The sequence below is a fragment of the Penaeus vannamei genome, chromosome 42 (genome assembly GCF_042767895.1).
Source record: "Penaeus vannamei isolate JL-2024 chromosome 42, ASM4276789v1, whole genome shotgun sequence".
In the NCBI taxonomy this organism is placed as follows: Eukaryota; Metazoa; Arthropoda; class Malacostraca; order Decapoda; family Penaeidae; genus Penaeus; species Penaeus vannamei.
Window position 1 is genome coordinate 4960933 of NC_091590.1, and position 17690 is coordinate 4978622.

Here is a 17690-nt window from a genome sequence, read left to right on the forward strand (position 1 = left end):
AGGAATGAAAGAGAGAGAGAGAGAGAGAGAGAGAGAGAGAGAGAGAGAGAGAGAGAGAGAGAGAGAAAGAAAGAGAGGAGAGAAAGAAGAAAGAGAGAGAGAGAGAGAGAGAGAGAGAGAGAGAGGAGAGAGGAGAGAGAGAGAGAGAGAGAGAGAGAGAGAGAGAGAGAGAGAGAGAAAGAAAGAAAGAAAGAGAGAGAGAGAGAGAGAGAGAGAGAGAGAGAGAGAGAGAGAGAGAGAGAGAGAGAGAGAGAGAGAGTGACACACCTAAAGAAAAAGAACTTTGCATATCAAGCTCAGGATTTGACACAGAAAAGCTAAGAATAATAATTTCGTTGTCAGCTTGATAACAACAATAATAACAATAACAAACCAACAAAACAATAACAACAACAATAATAATGATAATAACGATAGTAATAATAATAAAGATAATAACAACATCAATAATAATAAAGATAATAACAGCATCAATAACAATAAAAGATAATAACAACATCAATAATAATAAAAACAACAAATTAAAACAATATAAAAATAATGATTCCGTAAGGTGGTAATAAACCGAAGTATAAAACACCTTCGGATCCCTTCTCAATCTCTCCTTTTGTTTACGTCGCTTATAACACGAAATCAGTAGCAACTCGAGGTGTCATGGCGTCCCACAGGGATATTTTGATGATTGTTCAATGGGAATATAACCATTAGAATCATTATATTCCATCCTTTTTGAAAATTGGAGAGACTAAAATGATCGAGCATATTCACAAGTGGAAGGCTAGATCAGTAGCGACTCGAGGAGGTGTCATGGCGTCTGTTTTGATGATTGTTCAGTGAAAATATAACCACTAGAATCATTATTTTCCATCCTTTTTGAAAATTGAAGGTCTTGTGTACTCATCTTTAAAACATAGATGAGTTGAGAGAATATTTTTCTCTCCCTTTCTATTTTCTTATTTATATATCTATTTTCCTTTTCTTACCTCACTCACCATTTCTCAATCTTTTTATATATTTATCTATTTCCTTTACTCCATTTCTCAATTGTCGTCCCAAGCTTACTACAAACCTACTACCAACCAGCATAAACTACCATAAACCACCATAAACCACCATATACTACCCTTCCAAAGTAGCAAACGAACCCGACCGGAAACCATACGAAAGGACAATCGTGTAAAAAGGTAAACAGGAAAACCTTGTACGTCTGTCCTTGTATCGGAATTGCTGTCGTAACATCCCAGCGTACGGCGGTTTATCGGTACTTTGTTGAGCACTTTAGCCGCCTTGAGAAGGAAGATGGGAATGATATGAGCGGATTCTGTATGTGGGGGAATGGGTATATGTATATATATGTACGCACGCACACACACACACACACACACACAAACACAAACACAAACACACACACACACACACACACACACACACACACACACACACACACACACACATCCACACACACACAATGCCAATAGTAATGATTATAATAGTAATTACAAAAATAATTATAACTATTATCATCATTATTATTATGATAATGATAATAACAAAAATTATGATAATCATGATGATTAAATTAGAAATAATGAGGATCACATTAATAACAACGACAGTGCTGATAATAATAGTAATGATAATAATAACGATAATGGTGATCATATTACTATTACTACTACTACTAGTATTACTGATGACCATAGCAATAATGATAGTAATAATGGATTATTATGACAGTAATTATGATAGTAATAACACTGCAACTCAAAATATAGATGATCATCATTAATAACAATAATTATGATGGTGATAATGATAATGGAAGCGATAAAAGTAATAATGGCAGTTGTATGAGTAATAACATTTACATAATGATTATGAAAATGACATCGATAATAACACGGGGAATTACCGAAGATAAGATGATAAGTAATAAAATAAACGTAATTCTTACAACCATTTTCTTTCTTACTTCCGTCATAATTCTGGCACTAAACCATGACATGTTATCAGCTGTTGCACACGACTTGTCATAACGCCAAGATAGCTCAAGTTGTAAAAGATTGTCTGGTACGTCTTCAGCATTTCCAAAGAAAAGACGGTAAAGTGTAGATAAAAATATGAATGGGATTAAAGAGTTTCACAGCGCGAGGAATGTCAAGTCAGTATTTTGTAGTGTTGTAGTCATTCGTTTTCATTTATATATATTTTTTCGTTTATCACTTAAATGGTTATTTTATCATTGGTATGGTGATTATTATAACAGATCCGAATCATTACCAAATTTTAATGGCATCAGAGTTCTGGTAAAGATTTCATAAAAAAAATATTCATAATTTTTAAAAATTCTAATGGCATCAGAGTTCTGGTAAAAGTTTCATAATAATTTATTCATAATCTTTGAGTTATTCTGCGCAGGATCATGATTCCCTTCACAACCAAAATTTTATAGCATCTAAATTTGGCTAAGACACACTGCTAAAAAAAAAAATCATAAAAATCTGTTCATAACTTTTTGAGTTATCATGCCAACAAACAAACAAACCAACACTACCAAAAACATGACCTCCTTTGGCGAGTTGTGATAATAATAAAAACGATGTTAAGGATATTAACTGTACCTATGTCTAAGAATTCGAAAGTCGAAGGAATATGTATTTGATAATACTCCTTGAAGAGATAATGACGCTAAAAAAATGATGATTATAAGACTGATATCAGTGGTTGGTTCTGTTAAAAATGATAGCGATATTGTTAATCATCCGCGGAGAAAAAGAAGAGGTACTCCTTTCTCTTTCTCTCTTCCTCTTACTCCCTTTCGCTTCCTCTCTTCATTTTCCTTTCTCTTTCTCTCTTCCTTCTTACTTCCTTTCTTCATTTTCCTTTCTCTTTCTCTCTTCCTCCTTACTTCCTTTCTCTTTCTCTCTTCCTCTTACTCCCTTTTGCTTCCTTTCTTCATTTTCCTTTCTCTTTCTCTCTTCCTTCTTACTTCCTTTCTTCATTTTCCTTTCTCTTTCTCTCTTCCTCCTTACTTCCTTTCTCTTTCTCTCTTCCTCCTTACTTCCTTTCTCTTTCTCTCTTCCTCCTTACTTCCTTTCTCTTTCTCTCTTCCTCCTTACTTCCTTTCTTCATTTTCTTTCTCTTTCTCTCTATATCCTACTCCCTTTCGCTTTCCCTCTTCATTTTCCTATCCTATTCCCCTTTTCTTTCCCGCTTTATCACTCTCTTTCTCACTCCCAAATCTTCCTTAAAAGTCACATTTCCCCTGCCTCTTTAAACTCTATATCTACACCTTCCCACTTCCCTCTTCTTCCTCCTTAAACTCCCCGGCCTTCCTATCCTCCCTTACTGCCCCTTACCCATCCACTTTTCCCCTTTAAGTCCCCTCTGTGTCTCTTTCTCGATCTGCCTCTTCTCTTTGAACCCCCTTTTCTTGTCTTTCTCCCTCTTCCTTCTTTTCCCTACCTTTCGCCTTTTTTTGCTCCCTTTCTCCTTCTTTTCCTCCCTTCCTCTCCCTTTCTCCTTTTTCTCCCTCTTTCCCCTTCCCCTTCCTCTCCCTTTATTCTCCTTGTCCTCCCTTTCTCCTTTTCCTCCCTCTCCCCCTCTCTTTCTCCCTCTTCCCTCTTCCTCTTCCTTTCTCCCTCTTCCCCCTTCCTCTCCCTTTCTCCCTCTTCCCCCTTCGTCTCCCTTTCTCCTTCTTTTTCTTCCTCTCCCTTTATTCTTCTTGTCCTCCCTTTCTCCTTTTCCTCCTTCTCCCCCTCTCTTTCTCCCTCTTCCTATCCCTTTCTCCTTCTTTTTCTCCCTCTTTCCCCTTCCTCTCCCTTTATTCTTCTTGTCCTCACTTTCTCCTTTTCCTCCCTCTCCCTCTCCCCCTCTCTTTCTCCCTCTTCCCTCTTCCTCTCCCTTTCTCCCTTCCTCGCGTACGTGTCATTCATAAATTAATATGAATTATTATTTTTTTTAATTCGTTAATTTTTTTTCTTTCGTTAATTCATTTATTCATGTTGTCAATTATCGCTCCATTTTACACAAAAACGAATTATCTTCACGTCCGCAGTCACACAGAATGCCCAACTTACATCAAAGTGAAGAGACACGAAGTCCTCAGTCACGTGGAATAACTTCTCAGGCGTAAAATGGAGAGGTAACATGAGGCTAGATGGACGGACGAACAAGAGATATAATACATTGGTCTCAACTAAATATTTGATGAAAAGGGCGGAAAGGAGAAGATAAGTGGAGAAAGGAAGGTAAGTGAGGAGGAGGGAAGTGGAGAAAGGAAGGTAAGTGAGGAGGGAAGTGGAGAAAAGAAGGTAAGTGAGGAGGAGGGAAGTGGAGAAAGGAAGGTAAGTGAGAAGGGAAGTGGAGAAAGGAAGGTAAGTGAGGAGGAGGGAAGTGGAGAAAGAAAGGTAAGTGAGGAGGAGGGAAGTGGAGAAAGAAAGGTAAGTAAGGAGGAGAGAAGTGGAGAAAGGAAGGTAAGTGAGGAGGGAAGGGGAGAAAGGTAAGTGGGGAGGAGATGGAGGGAGTAGGTGAGTATATAGAAAGGAATGAGAAGCAACTACATATGTGATTAAAAGGAGGGAAGTGGAGAAAGGCAGGTAATTGAGGGAGAAGGGGAGTGTATTGAACAAAGTGAGTGAGAAGCAACTAAATAAGTAATGAAAAGAGGGCGGAAAGAAGAGAGAGAAAGGTAAGTGGAGAGGGAGCAGGAGAGTATATAGAAAGAAGTGAGTGAGAAGCAACCAAATATGTAACGAAAAGAGGGCGGAGAGTCGGAGGAAAAGGCGATAAAGAAAGGGAAGGAGATGGAGGGAACAGGAAGCTATATGGAGAAAAAAAAACTGAGAGGGAGAGACGGATGTTTTGGGGAAAAGGAGAAGGGTGAACATATATAGAAAATAAGAAAAAAAATGAAAATGGAGGGAGAGGGAGAGGGAAATGGTAAAAAAAAAAAAAAAAAATGAGCGAGTGGTCATGAATATCATAATTTTCATGCATTGAATTAATATATTCATATCTTTGTTTGCATTTACATTTAGTTATTTATTAATCTATGTTCCAATTCATAACAGATAACCGCTGGCTATGAACATAATGTATCATGAATTTGTCAAGTAATTAAATGAAGCATATTTGAGAATTGCAATTTTGGGGAATGGCAAATGAGAATAAATGAGACAGGATGGAGAAATAGGAAAGGAAAAGTAGATGAAAATAACGATAACAATAATAATGATATTGATAATGAATTTTACGATAAGGAGAACAAGAAGAAAGAAAGCAAGAACACAATCAGGAACAGGAACAAAAACGACGAACAAGAGAAAAAACACAATTCCGAAGAACAAGAACAAGAAGATGAAGAATAAGAAGGACACGAAGAAAGGGAACGAAGGGAGAATAAAAAAGGGAAAGGAAGAAAGTGAAGAAGAAATAGACAGAGAAGAAGACAAAGAAAGAAGGAGAAGAAGCAGACGAAGATGAAGACAAAGAGAAGGAAAAAGACGAAGAAAACTGGAAGGGAAGCAAACAAAGATAAAGAAGAAAAGAGAAAGGAGAAGACGGAGAAAAAGGAAATGAAAGAAACGAAGATAAAGAAGAAAAAAGAAAGAAAGGAAACGAAACACGAAGATAAATAAGAATACAAAAATAAGGAAACCAAACAGTCGAAAAAAAAAAAATAATAATAAGGCGATGATTACGAATAAATTAAATAAAATCCATCATATGACATCATGTTAGCTCCGCGCCCTTGAAAAAAACCTCTTTGTCATTATTATTATTTCTCTTTCGTTAAAAGTTTCGCGATAAGAGTGAAATATTAATCAAGGGTTATCAACCTCTCCAGTAATTTACTTTTTCCCCCCTTCCACTTTTCTTGTTTTATACCACAAGTTCGTAAATTAGTTGGTGTATATATAACTTTTTTACTGTATTTTTCTTTTCTTTCTTTCTTTCTTTCTTTTTAACTTTTTTATTTTATTTTTTTTTTTTTAGTTTACTTTTTTACTTTTCATTTTTTTACTTGTTTTTTTTACTTTTTCTTTTCCTCTTTTGTGTTGTGTTCGTTAATTAGTCGACTTGATTTATTGATATATTTTTTTAAGGTCTTGTTAATTACGTAATGCATCAATATATTTTCTAAACTCCCGACAAATTTTCGTTTTTTATTTATTTATTTATTTTTTTATCTTCTCACTTTTGCATGTTAAATTAATTACATATTCCTTATCAACACTTAAACACGAGACGCATTACAGCAAAATGTATTTTCGAGTCTGGGTAAACAAAAACAAAACAAAAAAGAGGCCGAGTAAAACAATAAATATTTTAGAGGAAAAGCCAAAAAAAAAGAAAAAAAAAGAATAAAATAATAATAATAATAATAATAATGATAATAATAAAAGGAGTCCATTGTAGAATGAGTAAATGAATAAGTAAATCAGTAAATAAATGAAAATATAAAAGAAATAGAGGCTGTTGCATGGTGAGTAGAAAAGAAATTGTTTTGGCGGCCAGAAAAAAAAAAACAAAAAAAAAACATATCACCGGAAACTATATTTTTGAGTCTCAGTAACAAAACAATAAAAAAAAAATAATTGAAAAAAAATAAATAAAAAATAAATAGATAAATAAGAAAATAAAAAAATAAAATAAAGGGAGTCCATAGTAGGATGAGTAAAAAAAAAAAAAAAAAAATTAAAAAATAGAGGCTATGCATGATGAGCAAAAAAAAAAAAAAAAAATTGTTTTGGAGGCCAGAAAAAAAGAAAAGAAAAAAGAAAAAAAGAAAAGAGGGGTCATTGTGTGGTTTCAGCCTCGCATGACCTGATATGATAAAGAGACCCATTCCCCTTCTCCTAATTTTCCCTCCTCCTCTTCCCCTCTTCCCCCAATTCTCCTTCTTGTCTCTTCACTCTTGCTTCGTTCCTCCTCTCTCTCCTTCCTCTTTATCGCGTGTTTCTTTTTTTTTTTTTTTTTTTTGGTTTCAAATTTTTTCTTGTTTATTTTCTTTCTTTTTCTTCTCTTCTGTTCCTCTTCCTTACGCTTTCTAAATACCTATTTTTTCTTGTTTTTCCCTTTCCTGTTCTTTTGTTCTCCTCCTAATTCTTCCTCCTCCTCTTCCCCTCTTCCCCCAAATCGCCTTCTTGTCTCTTCACTCTTGCTTCGTTCCTCCTCTCTCTCTCTCGTTCTTCCTCGTTTCATGTTTCTTATTTCTTTTAGTTTCTCTCATTCCTCTTTTCCGCGTGTTTCTTTTTTTTTTTCCTTTTTTTGGTTTCTCAATTCTTCTTGTTTATTTTCTTTTACTTCTCCTATTTTCTTCCTCTTCCTTACTTACTCCTTCTCAAGACTCATTCTTTTCTTGTTTTTCCCTTTCTTGTTTTTTTTTATCCTCCTCCTTCCCCTCCTCCTCTTTCCTGTCTTATCTATCCCTTCCTTCCGGTGTCGCTTCTCTCTTTCCTCCTTTTACTACTTCCTTTATCGCCTTTCTCTCCTCTTCCTCCTCCTCCTCCCCTAATATTCTTTCCCATTTCGTTTTCTTTCTCTCTTTTTTTCCTCTTTTTCTTTTTTTTCTTTCCTTCCCACTTCCTGCATCCGTTTATTTCGTTTTGTTTTAATCTTTTTTTTTTTCTTTTTATTCTTTTCTTTCTTTCCTTCCCACTTCCTGCATCTGTTTTCCTTCCCCTTCCTCGTTCCTTTTTTGTTCACTCTTTGATTAACTCTCCCCTTCCCTTCCCTCCTTCTCCCCCCCCTCCTTCTTTCCCTTTCTCTCCTATTCGTCTCTCTCCCTTCAACGTTCTTTCTATTTCCTTCTCCCTCCTCCTTTGCTTCCGCTTCCTTCTTTTCCTTTCTCTTCTATTCTTCCTCACTCCCTTCAGCACTTCTTATTTCCTTCTCCCTCCTTCTTCTCTTCCGCTTCCTTCCCCTCTTCTTCTCCACTCCCTTCAACGCTCTTCCTATTCCTTCTCTTTCACTTCCTTCTCCACCTCTCCTTTCCTCTTCTCTCCTCTTCCTCCCACACCTTTCGACGCTCTTCCTATCTACTTCTCCATCCCTCCTTCTCCTCCCCCGCCCCCTTGTCACTTGCCACCATATAGCGTGACAGACAGCCATAGTGTACAAGGTCATGTGTTACACTTTTCTGTAATTTCTGTACTTCTTTCTATTGAATTTATTTGAAGTTTTTTTTCTTGTTTTTTTTCATGACTTTCTGTTTTCTCTTTCTCTCGTTTTATCTGTCTGTTATGTATCTGTTTGCTGTTGTCATGTATTTGATGTTTACCTCTTTTTTTGTCTGTGTTTCTGGTTGTGTGTGTGTGTCTGTCTATTTCTCTCTGTCTCTCCTATTTTCTGTTTTCTCTTTCTCTCTCTTTCTTCTCTCCCTTTTTTTCTCTCTCTCTCCTACTCTCTCTCTCTCTCCTACTCTCTCTCTCTCTCTCTGTCTCTCTCTCTCTCTCTCTCTCTCTCTCTCTCTCTCTCTCTCTCTCTCTCTCTCTCTCTCTCTCTCTCTCTCTTCTCTCTCTCTCTCTCTTCCCCTCTCTCTCTCCATCTCCTCTCTCTCTCTCTCTCTCTCTCTCTCTCTCTCCCTCTCTCTCTCTTCCTCTCTCTCTCTCTCTCTCTCTCCCTCTCTTTCTCTCTTCCTCCTTCCTTTCTCTCTCTTCCTCCTTCCTTTCTCTCTCTTCCTCCTTCCTTTCTCTCTCTCCCTCCTTCCTTTCTCTCTCTCTCGCCCTCCTTCCTTTCTCTCTCTCCTCTCTCCCTCCTTCCTTTCTCTCTCTCTTTCAAAAGTGTGTCTAAGAAAGAATAAACAGTAAAACTGATAAAAAAGAGATAAGGAATAAATTGACAAAAAAGTGACACACAAAGTGATAAAGGCAGATGGCTAGATTAGAAGGATACAAGAGAGAGAGAGAGAGAGAGAGAGAGAGAGAGAGAAAGAGAGAGAGAGACAGAGAGAGAGAAAGACTCCACAGAGAGAGAGACAGAGAGAGAAAGAGAGAGAGAGAGAGAGAGAGAGAGAGAGAGAGAAATAAGAGGTAAGAGAAAGAGAGAGAGAGAGAAATAAGAGAAAGAGAGAGAGAGAGAAATAAGAGTTAAGAGAAAGAGAGAGAGAGAGAAATAAGAGGTAAGAGAAAGAGAGAAAGAGAGAGAGAGAGAAATAAGAGGTAAGAGAAAGAGAGAAAGATAAGAGATAGATAGATAGATAGATAGAGAGAGATAACCAGACAAACAGACAGATAGATAAATAAAGAAAAAGAAAGAGACAGAGATAGAGAGGGACACCACACGATCAGAGAAGCAAATAAATAGACAGAAAGACAAATAAATAAAGAGAAAGAGAGACAGAGATAGAGAGGGACACCAACCGATCAGAGAAGCAAATAATAGACAGAAAGACAAATAAATAAAGAGAAAGAGAGACAGAGAGGGAGAGGGGCGCCGCACGGACAGCATGCAAGGCACCCCGAGGCCCCAAGGACAACACGTCGGCCAGGGTGCCATCGAGAGCCAGGGGGGGGGGTGGGGGGTGAGGTGGTGGGGGGGTCAGCGTGAGAGACCCAAATATTTACACTCTTCTGGCAAAGAGCTTGAACCCTCGCCATAGTCTTGACTACACACACAAACATATGTGAGCGTATATATATATATATATATATATATATATATATATATATATATATATATATATATATATATATATATATATATATGTACACACACACACACACACACACACACACACACGCACACACACATACAGAGAGAGAGAGAGAGAGAGAGAGAGAGAGAGAGAGAGAGAGAGAGAAAGAGAGGAGAGCACGAAAGAGAAGGAGAGATAGATACTGATAGATAAAAAGAGAGAAACAGAGAGACAAACCGATACAGAAAGAAAGAAAAAAAGAAAGATAGAGGAGAGAGAGAGAAAGATAAACAGAGACATGGGAAAGAAAACAAGTGAAAGAGTGAAAGAAAAAACTACAGAAGGACACAAAACCATCAGCCCTCATGCCTGACCTCGCGTTCCCCTCAATTCCCCTCCCCTCGATTCCCCTCACCGCCCCGCCCCCTTTCGTTCCCCTCCCCTTGATTCCCCTCCCCGCCCCCTCCCCTCGATTCCCCTCGCCTCCCCCTCATCGCCTCCCCTCACCGCCATCCCCCCCCCCTTCGATTCCCCTCGCCGCCAGCCCCCTCCCCTCGTTGGGGCTAATATCTCGTGTGAAGGACCTCATTTTGGCAAGGGTTTGCGAGGTCGAGGTGGCTAACAGCTGCACGGGGCAATAAAGAGGTCATAAAACGGACAGCGGGGGCGAAACAAGGGGAGGGAGAGAGGGGAAGAAGGGGAGGGAGGGAGGGAGGGAGGGGAAACGAATGGTTGGGGGAGAGGGGGGGGAGGGAGTGGGGGGGAAACGAATGGTTGGGGGAGAGGGAAGAGGGGGAGGAGCGAGTGGGGGGACGAATGGTTGGGGAGAGGGAGGGGGAGTGGGAACGAGTGTGGGGGGAGGGGGAGAAGGGGAGAGGGAGAAACGGAATGGTTGGGGAGAGGAGGGGGAGCGAGTGGGGGGGGAAACGAATGGCTGGGGAGAGGGAAGAGGGGGAGGGAGCGAGTGTGTGTGGGGGGGGGAGAAGGGGAGAGAGAGGGAGGGGAAACGAATGGTTGGGGAAGAGGAAGAGGGGAGGAGGAGTGGGGGGAAAACGAATGGTTGGGGGAGAGGAAGAGGGGGAGGGAGCGAGTGTGTGTGGGGGGGGGAAGGTGCAGAAGGGGAGAGAGGGAGGGGAAACGAATGGTTGGGGAAGAGGGAAGAGGGGGAGGTTATGGGGAAACGAATGGTTGGGGGAGAGGAGGGGAGGGAGCGAGTGGGGGGAAACGAATGGTTGGGGAGAGGGAAGAGCGAGAGGGAACGAGTGTGTGTGGGGGGGGGGGAAAGGGGAGAGAAGGGGAGAGAGGGAGGGGAAACGAATGGTTGGGGAAGAGGGAAGAGGAGGAGGGAGCGAGTGGGGGGAAACGAATGGTTGGGGGAGAGGGGGAGGGAGTGGGGGGAAGAGGGAGGGAGGGGGAGAAGGGGAGAAAGGAGGGGAAACGAATGGCTGGGGAGAGGGAAGAGGGGAGGGAGCGATGGGGGGAAACGAATGGGTGGGGGAGAGGGGAGGGAGCGAGTGGGGGAAGGAAGGAGTGAAGGGGAAAAAAGGAGGGAGTGTGTGAGGGGGGGAAGGTGTACAAGGAACAAAAGGAGGCAATGAGGGGACAGAAGAGGAAGGGGTGATGGGAATAAGGGAGAGAAGTGAGGGGAAGAAAGGTGGGGAGTGAGTAGTGGGGAAAAAGGAGGGAGTTGGGGGGGGGAGGAAGAGTGGGAGGGAGGGAAGCGAATGGATGGGGTTGAGGGGGGCGAGTGGGGGGGAAGGAAGGAGTGAGGGGGAGAAGGGGAGGGAGTTGAGAGGGAGGAGGGGAGAGAGTGAGGGGAGCGAGGTGGGGCGAAACAAGGGGAGGGGGGAGTTGGGGGGGACGAATGGCCGGAGGAGAGGGTTAGGGAGGGAGTAAGGGGGGGAAGGAGGGAGTTGGGGGAAAAAGGAGGGAGTAGAGTTAAAAAGGAGTTAGTTGGGGGGGGGGAAGGGGAGGGAGGGATGGGAAACGAATGGCTGGGGGAGTGGGGTGAAAGGAGGGAGGGAAAACTGAGGAGGGAATGGGGAGAAAAAGAGAAGGAAGAACGGGAAAGTGTGAAATAATGGGGAGCGAGATTAAAATCTTTCATTTTCTTACTTCTCTCCCTCCCTCTCTCTCCCTCAGTTTAAGATGTGAGATTTTTAACAAATATAAATTTACTTCTGAAATTCTTAATTTAGTTTTGATATCATATTTCTTCTTCTTTGATTGTTTCAATGATAATGATAATAATAACACTAAGGAGGATAATGATGATAATAATAGTAAGCATGATAATGATGATAATAATAATAATCATAATAATGATGATGATGACAATGAAAATGGTTACAACAACAACAGCAACAGCATTGATAACAATGCTAAGGATAATAATGATAATTATAATAGAAATGATCATAATGATAATTACAATGATAATGATAATGATCATGATAATAAATACATTACAAATTTAACAGCAAAAAACATAATAATGATAATAACGATAGTATTATCAATAAAAAAACAATAATAATCATAATAATAATGACTGCACCAATGAGGAAGAGAAATGGTAACACCCTTTAGAGTGTTCTCAGAAAAGAGAAAGAAAGAAAGAAAGAAAGAAAGAAAACAGACAAAGAGTAAGAGAAGTTTATTGAAAATGGGATAACAGTTTCTCAATCCCTGTGGATTTCATCTTCAGGCCTTCATTTGGATAAGATCTTAGAAGGATTTCAAAACTTATCTCATCTTTTCTAAAAACTTTTTTTTTTCTTTTTTTTTTTTTACGTGTATGATGAATGATGATACTGAAAAAATCTTACTATTATGAGTAATTATGATGAAAATATAAAACAATTCTTTACTTTTATGAGTAATTATGATGAAAATATAAAACAATTCTTTACTATTATGAGTAATTATGATTTATGATGAAAATATAAAACAATTTACTATTATGAGTAATTATGATGAAAATGTTGATGATAACCATAATAAATATGTTAATGAAAGTAAGAGTGTTGAAAGTGATAATGAAAATAGTGGACAGGAATATGAATAACAATAACAGTATAGCAAGATATACAAAAAACAACAAAAATAGTCATGATACATATATGCATGAATAACAATGAATTAACGAAATGAACATGAAAAGAAAGAAGAAAAAAAAACTGAACAAACCGAAATATAATGTAGAGACAAGAACAAAGACAAAACAACCAAACACAAATTGTTCAAGACCAGCGTTGGAATAATTGAATTATCAGCATTTCGGTGATTGTCTTGCAATTACTGTTTCATTTTGGAATGGCGTCGCCGGTTGGAAGGGAGAGAGAGAGAGAGAGAGAGAGAGAGAGAGAGAGAGAGAGAGAGAGAGAGAGAGAGAGAGAGTTGGACAGGGAGGGAGGGGCAGAGAAGAGAGAGAGAGAGAGAGAGAGAGAGAGAGAGAGAGAGAGAGAGAGAGAGAGAGAGAGAGAGAGAGAGAGAGGTCGGACAGGGAGGGAGGGCCCAGAGAAAGAGAGAGAGAGAGGGAGTGATAGAGAGAGAGAGTGATAAAGAGAGAAAGAGAGAGTGTGTGTGTGTGTGAGCAGAGTGTTTGCCTAAAAAGGAGAGATAGTGAGGGAGAAGAGAGAGGGAGGGAGGGAGGGAGAGAGATAGAGATAGAGATAGAGATAGAGATAGAGATAGAGAGATAGATAGATAGAGAGAGAGAGAGAGAGAGAGAGAGAGAGAGAGAGAGAGAGAGAGAGAGAGAGAGAGAGAAAGAGAGAGAGGTCGGACGGGGAGGGAGGGAGCACAGAAAGAGAGGGAGGGAAGGAGGGAGGGAGAGAGAGAGAGAGAGAGAGAGAGAGAGAGAGAGAGAGAGAGAGAGAGAGAGAGAGAGAGAGAGAGAGAGAGAGAGAGAGAGAGGGAGAGAGAAGAGAGAGAGAGGAGGGAGATAGAAAGAGAGAGAAAGAGAGAGAGCGGGAGAGAGAGAGTGAGGAGGGAGGGAAAGAGGGGGTGGGAGGAAGGAATGCATTTCGACAATGGATTAAGTGATCGTGGTTTAAGTGAACACGTTAGAGGCTGATAATGAAAAGATAAACTAAATAATTATTTAAAAAACGTTTTACAATAGAGCAAATTAAAATACTGATAACACCCTTCAAGCTACGGTAATTTTCGCGAAGGTAAAATATAACTAGAGTTTTTTCTTTTTTAACTTCATTGCCATTATATTAATAACCAAATATAAAAATATAACCAAAAACACCATGAAACGCTACCACTATATCAAACAATATTTCATTATAATATAGTTAGATAGATAGATAGATATAGATAGATACATAGATAGATATAGATAGCTATAGACAGAATAGATAGATATAGATAGAAATAGATAGATAGGTAGATAGATATGGATAGATACATAGATAGATATAGATAGATAGATAGATATAGATACATAGATAGATATAGATACATAGATAGATAGATATAGATAGATATAGATAGATAGAGAGATAGATAGCTATTTACACACACCCAGGGACCCCAAACTTCGGAAACGCATTCCTAATTACTAATGACAGGAAATTTGGTTCTCATTTCCACTCAGACACAGGATCTCCGTGTCTCTACCGCGAGAAGGGGACGAGTGTGTGGATAAATGAATGGCTTCACTAATGCATTATCCAGACGCTTCTATTTCTAATTTCTAAGTGTGTGGGTAGATATAGAATGGTCTCAATTAATGATAAATAGATAAAGATAGATAAATCACTAAATAAATGGTCTGCTCTCTCATAGATAGATAGAAATAGATAGATCAGATAGCTTCTATTTAGCTAATTTCTAGAGTGTAGTAGATGAAGAGATAGATAGCTATTTCACTAATGAATTATTCAGCGCCTCTATTTCTAATTTCTAAGTGGATGAATGAATGGTTCCACTAATGCATTATTCAGACGCTTCTATTTCTAATTTCTCTACCGCGAGAAGGGGACGAGTGTGTGGATAAATGAATGGTTTCACTAATGAGTTATTCAGACGCCTCTATTTCTAATTTCTAAGTGTGTGAGTGAATGAATGGCTTCACTAATGCATTATTCAGACGCTTCTATTTCTAATTTCTAAGTGTGGATGAATGAATGGTCTCACTAATGCATTATTCAGAAGCTTCTATTTCTAATTTCTAAGTGTGTGGACGTGAATGAATGGTTTCACTAATGCATTATTCAACGCTTCTATTTCTAATTTCTGAGTGTGAGGATGAATGAATTCTTTCACTAATGCATTATTCAACGCTTCTATTTCTAATTTCTAAGTGTGAGGATGAATGAATTATTTCACTAATGCATTATTCAAACGCCTATATTTCTAATTCTAATCAGCGTGATGAACAAGGTGTCTGGGGAGTGATTCATCTTCATTCATAAATCCTCTCCGCGTTTGGTTTTGAATGGGTTGGGGGTTGGGAGTCCCTCTGTGTTGTCGGAACAGCTGATGACGCGTTAAGGGTCTCAGAGAGGGAAGGGCTAGATCAGTAGCAATTCGAGGAGGTGTCATGGCGTCTGTTTTGATGATCGTTCGGTGAAAATAGAACCGTTAAGATCGTTATTTTCCATTCTTTTTTGAAAATTGAAGAGACCAAAATGAACGACCATGTTTACAAAGTATCCGTAACTTTTGTAACGTCATCAAAATAAACCTCATATGCTTTTTTCTCAAAAAAAACACACAAAAAAAAAAACATACGCCATGACACCTCTTCGAGTTGCTACTGATCTAGCCTTTCCCGTTTCGGAGATGTAGGCAGGACAAACTACTTTGTTTATGTGGAGGATTTACTCCTCTTTATACACTCGAAATACCTGGAGTTGCGAGCTAGGATGAAATAATACATAAAACTCTTCAAACACTTTTATTTCCCGCAAGAAATAAGAAAAGAAAAGAGATTAAAAAAGAAAAAAACGGAATATATTTCTAACACTATTCATAAAAGTAAGAAAGAAAAAAAACTCATTCGGTAATTTTTTTCTAACACTATTTATAAAAAAAAACTCATTTGGTATGTTTTTTTTCTAACGCTATTCATAAAAGGAGAAAAGAAAACAAGTAAAGAAAAAAAACATACGGTATTTTTTCTAACGCTATGCATGAAAGAAATGAAAAGCAGAAAACAAAAAACAAAACAAACACAAAAAAACAGGCAGTATTTTTTCCCCCAACACTATTCATCAAATCTATCACACCCATTTCCCCCCAAAAAACAAGACGCTATCTACGAGCATTACCCCAACCACACACGAAGTCAGAAATTGCAAACGAGGATAATGTAATCAAAAACGAATTAACGCCATAAGAACACACCCCTCCCCCCACCTCCCTCCCCATTCCCCCCTCCTCCACTCCCCCCCTACCCAATCTCCCAATCGCCCCCACCCACACACCCCTCCCCCACTCCCCTCTACCCACTCCCCTACCCAATCGCCGCTCCCTACTCCCCCCCCATTCCCACTCCCGCACTCCCTGCCCTACCCAATCATCTCCCTCCTCCCCACTCCCCCTAACACCCCCACTCCCCCCACTCCCCCCTACCCACAATCTCCCCAGTCGCGTTTGTATTACAATCCCTCGAACTTTTAATTACGTGCGCCCTCTCTGAACCACGCGGTCAAACAGAAGCATAGACGTGATGTAGAATCCAAAATATAATTGTCTCGGGTCTGTTGAGATGAATAAAAAAAGTTCTTGGTTTTAATGTCTTTTCTTGTGTGAGTTATTAAGGAAATCTGATTCAGAGTAGAATAACTTGGGTGATTAATATGAATGAGATATGTATCCTCGTGGGAAAGAGAGAAGGAAAGAAGGAGAAGGAGAAGGAGAAGGAGAAAAAGGAGAAGGAGGAGAAGAAGGAGAAGAAGAGGAAGGAGAAGGAAAGGGAGAAGGAGAAGAAGAAGAAGCAGGAAAAGGGAGATGGAGAAGGAGAAGGAGGAGGAGAAAAAGGAGGAGGAGGAGAAGAAGGGGAAGAAGAGGAAGAAGAAGGAGAAAGAAAAGGAGAAGAAGAAGGAGGAGGAAAAGGAGAGGGAGAAGAGACAGGAAAAGGGGGATGGAGAAGGAGAAGGAGAAGGAAGAGGAAACGGAGAGGGAGAAGAAGGAGAAGAAGAGGAAGAAGAAGGAGAAGGAGGAGAAGGAGAAGGAGAGAAAGAAGAAGGAGAAGAAGATAAAGAAGTAGAAGAAGAAGAAGTAGTAGAAGAAAAAGGAGAAAGAAAAGGAGAAGAAAAATAAGAAGTCGAAGAATGAAAAAGAAGAAGAAGAAGAAGAAGACAAAGAAAAAGAAGAAGAAGAAGACAAAAAACAAAAAAAAACGAAAGAGAGAAAAGACAGGTGGTAAGATTCTGCTCAACTATCTCGGGTTTCCGCGTATGATAAACTGCTTTTCCTTCTTAAGAATTTTCTCTAATGACCCGAGCGAAAGTTTAGAATACAAACGAGCATACTTTGTCATGCAAAACCTCCGGCCTATTCTTAGTGTTTTTATGTGTTGTTTGTTACTCTAGATTGTATTTGTTTGTTTGTTTACCTCTTTGTTGTGATGTGATTGTTGTGGTGTCGTTGTTATCATTACTATTATTGTAGGTATTATTATTATTTATATCATTAGTATTGTTATTGTTATTTAGTATTATTGTTATTTTTATTATTATCATTGTTGTTATGGTTTTATCATTGTTATCGTTTTTATGATCATTATTAGTATTTTTATCGTTCATGTTATCATCATATTCATCTACTTTATTATCATTATCATTACTTTTATTACTATCATTACTTTTATTGTTATCATTATTATCATTATCATCTTTTATTATCATCGTTCTCATCATTATCATCTTTATTATTATCATTAATATCATCCTCGTCATTATCATCCTCATCCTCATCCTCATCCTCATCACAACTAATATCACTATCATCCTCATTATAATCATCATCATTACCACCATTACCATCTTAATTCCTTCCACCATCATCACCACCATCATCATTATTATTA

At 39.0% G+C, this 17690-nt stretch overlaps 1 protein-coding gene across 3 annotated transcripts in view; it reads right to left on the reverse strand.

The window, feature by feature from the left end:
- Positions 1–17690, reverse strand: part of LOC113813549 (proline-rich protein 36) — a 274063-nt gene that overhangs the window by 147030 nt on the left and 109343 nt on the right. The window lies entirely within an intron of this gene.